Source organism: Myotis daubentonii, chromosome 8 (assembly GCF_963259705.1).
Source record: "Myotis daubentonii chromosome 8, mMyoDau2.1, whole genome shotgun sequence".
Classification (NCBI taxonomy): domain Eukaryota; kingdom Metazoa; phylum Chordata; class Mammalia; order Chiroptera; family Vespertilionidae; genus Myotis; species Myotis daubentonii.
The window spans coordinates 29,373,867-29,381,151 of record NC_081847.1 but is presented as its reverse complement, the minus strand read 5'-3'; the positions used below and the strand labels follow the sequence as shown (position 1 = coordinate 29,381,151).

The window sequence follows — 7,285 nt, the reverse complement described above, 5'->3', positions numbered from 1 at the left end:
CTACATCTGGCTCCTGGTCTGTGAAATATGCCAATATAGGTATACATTTCCCCTAATCCCTCAAGCTAGCTCAAGTAACTTCTGTAACATACTATTAAAGGGTCAATTAATCCAGAAAAGCATAAAATTACACTCACACTCTCAAAAAGTTCTGCTCCACTACACTCCCTGTGAGAATTTCCTTCTCACAGCCCTAAAAGCACAATGATGATTTCCCCACAGGTGAATGAGCAAGTCTTCAGCTACCCCACGGCATTCACAGAACTTGGCTCGAGGACCTGGCTGTTACACAGAGCAATGTGTTTGTGGCCCAAGATAACCTGAAATGAACAATTTAATCCCTAATGACTCTAGCTGGAGTAGTGCAAGCTCACCAAACCGCCCCAGATTTAGAGATATGTGGCAGGAGGAGGGAGTCGGAGGAAGTCAAATATGCATGAGCAGGAACGGACTGTGACACCAATTCTGCAAGCTCCCCAACTCCTACTTGCCGCCTGCCAGGGTTCTGAATTCTCAGCTTCCCTGTCTATACTCTTGGGCCACCGGAATGTGTGGGTGTTCATGGGCAGCTTCTCACGCAATGCTGTTGCGCCCTGACCAAAAGTATCCTCTTTCTACCAGCCTGTCAAAATCCATAAAATTCTCATTATAGAGTTGTGCTTTTGGTTAAGATATAATTTCCGGAATCTAATATTTTCTCCAACCTAATTCTCTTTATTGCTGGAATTTGAATTTGATCCAGAGATCCTCACTTTCCTATCATGTAAAGTCTTAATTACTTAGAATGGCTCCCAATGATTTCTTGACCTGGCCCCTACTTGCCTCCCCATGATTCAGGAGGTCTAGGATGAGACTCAGGAATTTGTATTTCTAAGAAGCTCTCTGATGATGCTGATGCTACCAACAGTGGGCAAAACCATGCTTTGAATAACATTGGTAGAGTTCTTTTCCTTCAGAGCATTGTCTCAGTTTGTAATGATAGATTTCTTCATTGCTTCATTTAGTGGTTCTCAAACATTAGTCTGCATCAGAATCTTTTGCAGGTGTTGTTCAAACACAGACGATGGCAGAGCCCAGTCAGTAATGACTGTTTCCAGTCTTTTTTCTGTACTTCTACAGTACATCTGTGCTTTAGCAGTGACATTTTGTTTCAGTGTTCCAACTGAAACAAAATTATATCTTAACCAAAAGCATAACTCAATCGTGAGAATTTTATTATTTTTTCTTCTCCTTTTTTAAAATTGATTTCAGAGAGGAAGGGAGAGGGAGAGAGAGAGAAACATCAATGATGAGAGAATCATGGATCAGCTGTCTCCTGCATGCCCCCTACTTGGGATTGAGCCTGCAACCCAGGCATGTGCCCTTGACTGGAATTGAACCCGGGACCCTTCAGTCCACAGGCTGACGCTCTATCCACTGAGCCAAACCAGCAAGGGCTCTTTTTTTTTTTTTTTTAAATATGCTTCACGAATTTACGTGTCATCCTTGCACAAGGACCATGCTAATCTTCTCTGTATCATTCCAATTTTAGTATATGTGCTGCCAAAGTGAGCACAATAATCAGGATTTTATGAATTTAAGTACGCTGGTAGAAAAAGGATACTTTTGGTCAGGGTACTGCTGCTCCCCAATAACGGAGGCAGCAGGGATAGAATGAAGGAAGTACAGGTGAGGAAACCTCAAGAGAAACAGCATTTAGGATGTGATGGCTGGTTGGCTTAGTGAATGAATATGTGTCAGAAATTCTTTTGACTGAAGTAACCAAAAAAAAAAAAATCACAAATTAGAGTGGCTTAAACAAACAGTTTATTTTTCTTCAATAACAAGAAATTTAGCCTGAAACAACTGCTGCCTTTGGTTCAGTGATTCAGCAATATCAAAGTTGATGTGTGTCTCTGATTCTCTTGGCCTTTACTTAAGATTTGTTACCTCAGGGTCACAAGATGGTTTGTGCTTCTCCAAATATCTTGTTCAGGGACAGAGGAAGAAACAAGAACACAGGGTCTATTCCTTTTAATAAGAAAGCAAACATTTTTGCTATTCCACTTAACAGACTTCTACTTATTGGCCAAAACTGTGTCACATGACTACTTATACAAAGTAGCGTGAGAAAGTAGTTAGCATCAACATCTCCATAGTAGAGAAAGAGGTTGGGAATTAGTATTAAGCCTTCTAACTTGCAGTATCTGCAGGTGAGGAAGGAGCAAACTAGAATGACTCTGGCTTGAATGAACGGGGGACACTGTCACCATTCCCCAAGTCAGGAAAGACAAGAGAAGAAACAAGTGTGAATTGAGAAGAACGTTGTGGTAGGTTGTCTACTGCAATAATACCCTCATCATTGTGTACATGACTCTTTGCTGTGTGACTCTGCTGCTTCTGTCATCAAGCAATAGAATTAATTCCTCCACCCTTTGAATTGGGACTTGGCTCTGTGACTTCCTTTGGCCAGTGAGATATTAGCAAGGGTGTCCCAGGGCAGAGCCCTGAAAAGCACTAACACACTTGAGGCTTGCTCTCTTTTGGCCAGAGTTGGAACACTGGAACAATGATGTGCATAAGCCTGGTGAGCTATACAAAGGAGTACTGTAGTGCCCCGCCAAGAGCCAGCACCACCCATTAGATATGTGAGTGAGGCCATTTTAAACCGCTGAGCAGATGAGGCAGCAGGTGACTGCAGCTGCAGGAGTGAACTACAGTGAGATCAGCAGAACTACCCACCTGAGTCCAGCCCAAATTGCTCCTCACAGAATTGTGAGCAAATCAACATCCTGGTGGAAATGTCCAGAAGCTAACTGATTTTTTTTTTTTATCTGAAGCTGGAGATAGAGATTTTGGAATTTTTAGCACACAAGGAGTGTTTGAAGTTGTGAAAAGGGACAAGATTGCCCTCGGGCAAGTTCAGGAACACCAATGAGGGGTAGTAGAAAGTAAAATGAAAAGGAATAGGCATACAGCTCATCAGAATTTGCAGAAGAAATCAACAGTGTCATGTGCTATGGAAGTGTTAGGAAAGATGGAGATGAAAAAGAGAACATTGGGTTTGGCAATTAGTAGGTCATGAGGGATCTGGCCAGGGCAATTTCAGTAGACAATGGGGGCCACAAGTCAGGGTGCAATAGGATTGCAACGAGTTGAAGAGTAAGAGGAGGTAGGGAAGTAGAACATTTTACCTAGAAGTTTGGGCTATTAGGCAAATATTGAGAAGAGGGTGGTAGCTAAATAAAAGCACATGGCCAAGGAGGAGCTGAACCTTCTTTTTCTTATGTATGTATATATGTATGTATGTATGTATGTATGTATGTATGTATGTATATGTGTATGTATGTATGTAGGTAGGTAGGTAGGTAGGTATGTAGGTATGTATGTGTTTATTGATTTTAGAGAGAGAAAGGAATTGAGATAGAGATATAGAAACATCAATGAGAGAGAAACATCGATCGACTGCCTCCTGCACACCCCACACTGGGGATCGAGCTCACAACCCAAGCATGGGCCCTGACTGGGAATCAAACCGGGGACCTCTTGGCTCATGGGTTGATGCTCAACCACTGAACCACACCGACTTGGCCTTCTATTTTTCTTTTAGGTGGGGGGAGGGCGTGGGGGCTTGAAAATTTTTAGAAAGTGTTGGGATAGAGCAGAGATAGAAGTCATAATAATCAGTGAGTCTTGGTTCCTGAGAAGCAGGATTTATCTTAACCAGGAGAAAGGGCACCATAAAGCAAACAAATAAAATAAACAACAACAAAATTGAGGATAGGTATTGTGGGGGTAAATGATAGGGAAAAAAAGCCCTGTAGATATTGGGATGGAAAGTTGAGGTACCTGTGCTTGAAAATGTCCATCTCTTCTGGGGTGTCAGAGGTCAGGGAGGCAGGAGGACTATGGCTATAGAATAACGGTGAAGGTTTGGAACAGCCTCTATGGGAGAGGAGGGAGCTGACCAGGCACCAGTGTGGATTAACTGGGGTGCTAAGGTCCACCCGAGGTTTGATGGTCACTCATTTGGCCACTATCTGTGCAGTGGGGTAGTGCCCAGCAGTCTGTGTGTAAGAATTAGAAATGTGAAAACTGGCTCAATCCACGATTTTCTCCAAATTTCATTCCCTGCAACACAAACTCCTTTCTCAATTCTTCTGATTAAATGGTAGGACAAAGACGGTAATTTGATGCCCCACCCCCCCACCTTTATTCATTCTCCATAACTTTTAACTGGACATGTGTCTTCCCTAAGCAAAGATTACATTCCCAAGTTTCCCTTGCAGTTAGTTGTGGCAATGTGACTAAGTTCTGACCAATGGCATGTGAGTGCCAGTAAATGTCCTTAAAGGGCTGGGTATGGCCATCTTTCTCTGTTCCTGTTTCTCCCTGGCTGGAATGCAGATACAATGGCTTGAACCCAAGCAATTATTTTAGATCATGAGAAGCCACACATTTAATTGTCAAAGCAACAAGATCGAAGGTATCTTGGTTCCAGATGATCGCGGAGCCAATATATCAACACTAGACCAGCTGCTTCTGGACTTTATTTACATAAAGAAAAACCTTCTATTATGTTTAAGTAAATTTTTTGTTATATCTAAATGAAGCTAATTCTAAAATTTCTGTACCCAATGCTGTCTTAGAGAGCCTTACCTAATTGATATGCTGTCAATTCCAAATGCCTATGTCTTTCTTAACTGCCTGTTTACCAGTAAGCATTCTCTCACCTCTTACTGAGCACCTACCTCATGGTTTGTCTGACATCAGCTCTGCTTGTTTATATCTCTGACCAAAGGCTTATCATATTTGGGGTACTTCTGGTTATATTATATTTATGATTAAATTGCAGTAAAAAAATCCCCTCGATTCTCCCTCAACTATTTTTAATATTCTATTATTTTCAAAGTGCTGTTAATAACTATACCATCATGTGTTACACATTTATTTGACATTGATTGAATACCTTCCATGTACTTTGAAGTGATGGACACCATGGAGACACAGAAGTCAGTAAAACATGGGGTATTCCATAAAAAATTTGGCAATTCAGTGGAAAAGAGGAATACGAAAGCAACTATGATAATAAAAATAGAAGCGAGGCAGCTAAATTTTGCATGCTTGGGGAAGTATGCAATATTTAAAACCATTTTCTCAATTCACTAACTGTAATTTTTTTACAGTAGTGATTTTTATTTATTTTTTAAAATAATTCTTTATTGTTGAAAGTATGACATGCATCCCCCTTTATTCCCCATTGACCCCTACCAGCCCACCTCTGCCCCCCTGCCCCACCACTATAATTTTTAAGACTGGAATTAGAACTAAACTTTCCTGATTCCCAATAATCTAGTCATAATATTAGATTTTATACTTGGTTGCTATCCCATGTTTCATAAGCACATCTTGAGAAACAAAATTGTATTTATTTGAAAGTTTAAAGTATGGAAAATTAGGACTTTGAAAGAAGGAGATGATTTAAGTTTACTCATTTATTTACCATACTAGAGGCCTGGTACATGAAATTCGTGCATGGGTAGGGTCCCTAGGCCTGGCCAGCGATCAGGACCAATCAGATTTCCTGCCTCCCCACCTCCCCATCTCCCTGCCTTCTCCTTCCCTCGCTTCCTCAGTGTCCAGCAACCACCACTGGTCACCCGCCATGTTCCATGCCACCCCCTGGTGGTCAGTGCATGTCATAGCAATCGAACTCTTGTTCTCTCAGTCAAACTCCCAAGGGGACACTTTGCATATTACCCTTTTATGTATATAGATGTCAGGCCCAGAGGCACATGTTGGGATAAATGGAAACAAATGACTGACATGGCCCTGTCCTTATAGATATTAAAAATAAATCTCCTTCTTCCCCGCCCCCCCCCCACCCCCGGCAATGGGCAAGGAGACACCTGATTGGTGGTGTTGCTCTTATATCAGTTAGGGGCAGAGCAGATGTACAGTCCTTAGTTCATCTTAGCTTGATGCCTATGTCTGTGGCCAGAGCTGTTTCATGCCTGAGGCAAATAAATAAATAAATAAATATTCCATGTAACCCATGTAAATGCTAAATAAAATGCTAACTATGATTTTTAAATTTCCAAGGAGTGTCCATAGAGAGGACATAATGGGAACATTATTCCTAGTTAGAGAGAGCATGGATGGGGCTGGGCTGGGGGAGGAGAAAGGAGGGTAGCCTAGTAATAGGGGAGAATACCAGCGTCGCTCCAGGAACCAGGAGGTCACAGGATCCAATTCTGATCAGGGCACATGCCCAGATTGCAGGCTTGATCCCCAGTAGGGGGTGTTCAGGAGGCAGCTGACTGATGACTCTCTCTCACTGTTGATGTTTCTATATCTCCCTCCCTCTCCTTTCCTCTCTGAAATCAATAAAAATATATATATTTTTAAAAACCTTCTGAGGGAACACATAGATGAGGCCTGAAAACTGCCCATGGCAATGACTCAAGCTCAAAATATTTTGATGGAATAATCAGAGTGAAAACCACATTGAAGGAAATTGAACAGGAAATGGTAAGAAAATGGAAGCACAGAGTACACAGAACTCTTTTTGAACAGTTGTGTAGGAGAGGGGAGAGTTAGAGCAAATGCTAGAGAAACATGTAGGATTCGATGGAGGGTGTTTTGTTAATGACAGACACACAAACAGAGCAACAGGAAGTCCATAAATACACTGAACTGCACGTGGAAATTTGGGACATGATAAAGGCGGCGCCGCAAATCTCTGGGGCTGAGACTTTTTAATAAGTGGTATTGAGATGCCTTACGTAGCCATGGAGAAATTATGGAGTTGGATTCATATCTCACATCATGTAAAAGAATAAACTCCGAGTGGATTGGATATCTAAATGTGAAAATGAAACCATATAAGTTCTATAAGAAAACAGGTGTGAATGCCTTTACTTCTTGAGGGTAGGAAAAGGTATTTCTAACTGAAAATCTAGATGCAATAAAAGATTGATAAATGTGATTGTTTAAAAAGAAGAAACTTTTGCATGGCTAAAAACACAACAAGCAAGCAAACAAACAAAAAGTATAAAGAAGGTAAAGAGACAAATGACAAATTTGCAACATGTATTTTATTTTATTTTTAAAATATATTTTTATTGATTTTGGAGAGGAAGGGAGAGGGAGAGATAGAAACATTGATGATGAGAAAGAATCATTGATTGGCCGCCTCCTGCACGCTCCCATGGGGATCGAGACTGCAACCAGGGCAGCATGTGTCCTTGACTGGAATTGAACCTGGACCCTTCAGTCTGCAGGCTGATGCTCTATCCACTGAGCA

The 7,285-nt window shown here is 41.4% G+C and overlaps 1 non-coding gene and 1 pseudogene across 1 annotated transcript; one reads left to right on the top strand and one right to left on the bottom strand.

The window, feature by feature from the left end:
- Positions 1 to 1,448: 1,448 nt before the first annotated feature.
- On the bottom strand, positions 1,449 to 1,555 carry LOC132240320 (U6 spliceosomal RNA). The gene has a single exon (XR_009454250.1). It is a non-coding gene; the product is annotated as a U6 spliceosomal RNA (small nuclear RNA).
- A 4,306-nt stretch (positions 1,556 to 5,861) lies between these two features.
- LOC132240390 (small nucleolar RNA SNORA48) lies at positions 5,862 to 6,006 on the top strand (annotated as a pseudogene).
- Positions 6,007 to 7,285: the final 1,279 nt, after the last annotated feature.